This window comes from Copadichromis virginalis, linkage group LG15 (assembly GCF_057382275.1).
Source record: "Copadichromis virginalis isolate Kocher_CV1m ecotype Utaka linkage group LG15, C_Virginalis_male_GT1.1, whole genome shotgun sequence".
Classification (NCBI taxonomy): domain Eukaryota; kingdom Metazoa; phylum Chordata; class Actinopteri; order Cichliformes; family Cichlidae; genus Copadichromis; species Copadichromis virginalis.
In genome coordinates, this window is record NC_140632.1 from 8,418,320 (window position 1) to 8,419,867 (window position 1,548).

Here is a 1,548-nt window from a genome sequence, read left to right on the forward strand (position 1 = left end):
CACACCGCCCGGGCAACAAAGGAGTGGCTCCGTAAGAAGCATTTGAAAGTCCTGGAGTGGCCTAGCCAGTCTCCAGACCTCAACCCCATAGAAAATCTGTGGCGGGAGTTGAAAGTCCGTGTTGCTCGGCGACAGCCCCAAAACATCACTGCTCTCGAGAAGATCTGCATGGAGGAATGGGCCAAAATACCAGCTACTGTGTGTGCAAACCTGGTAAAGACCTATAGTAAACGTTTGACCTCTGTTATTGCCAACAAAGGTTATGTTACAAAGTATTGAGTTGTATTTTTGTTATTGACCAAATACTTATTTTCCACCCTGATTTACGAATAAATTCTTTACAAATCCTACCATGTGGATTCATGGATTTTTTTTTCACATTCTGTCTCTCACAGTTGAAGTGTACCTCTGGTGCAAATTACTGACCTCTGTCATCATTTTAAGTGGGGGAACTTGCACAATTGGTGGCTGACTAAATACTTTTTTGCCCCACTGTATTGCCGTGCTGAATAAGACATGTGCAGTAGCGATAATGTTCCATTTTCATGAGCTTGTACAGGCAAATTTGCACAAAGTAACCTACCTATTCAGCCCTGGCCTTTGATTTTAAAACGAGTAAGTACTGCACCGTCCACTTGAACATTGTGTCCTCAGTTGGACCTGCACAAAAGCAGAGCAGTTTGCACACTCTATAGTCAAACAGAGGGTTATTTGACCTCACTTTCAGCAACTTACAGTAGTTAACAAACTTTTTAGTTTGCTCTGGGGTTTCCCAGCATTCAGTGCATGTTCAATTAGCCCCAATCTACGTTTTGCTGTCATGCGTTGTGTGTTTTGGCCTTAAAACAGTCTCTCATTACAGAGACACATGCAATAAGGGGAAAGAAATCAACTCTAATTTACTGTAGAGCTCTTGACTTGGTATTTGTTTTGGAATCTAGAAGAGCTTCTGTACTAGTTTAATAAAAAAAAAAAACACATCTGCAAAGACCTTGGCTTATTCATGATATAATATAACAGTGACGTGATGGATCTGTGTGGTGTGATTATTTGTATACCTACAAGAAGAGCAAAGGACCCCAAAAGTCGTTACGTCTGCCCATTAGCAGCGAGCTGTTCAGGAGAAGAACACAATGCCCACCTACTTACCCATTCACTTCACCCTTCTCTCCCTCACTTCTCTCCCTCTCCATCCCATTCTTTCTCTCTAGATGCCATTTGTCCACCGTGGTACTCTGATGCCCTTCCGGAGAGTCGAGTATCACGTTTCTTCCCCAGTGTCCCCCAGTTCCCTCCACCATGCATTTTTAATGGACACACTCGTGCAACGGACAAATGATTTTTATTTTTGACAGGGGAGGGTGGGCTCCAGTTACATAGGGATGGAGAGCGAGCGAGCAACACACACCCACAAGAACATGGTGAAGAATGTGCGCACGCACACACATCATGGAAACAACTAGGAAAGAAAATCAGAAATGCTTTGCACTAAAGTCGAAAAAGATGAAACATTTTCACAAATTTATACAGAGAAATTTAGCAGAGATT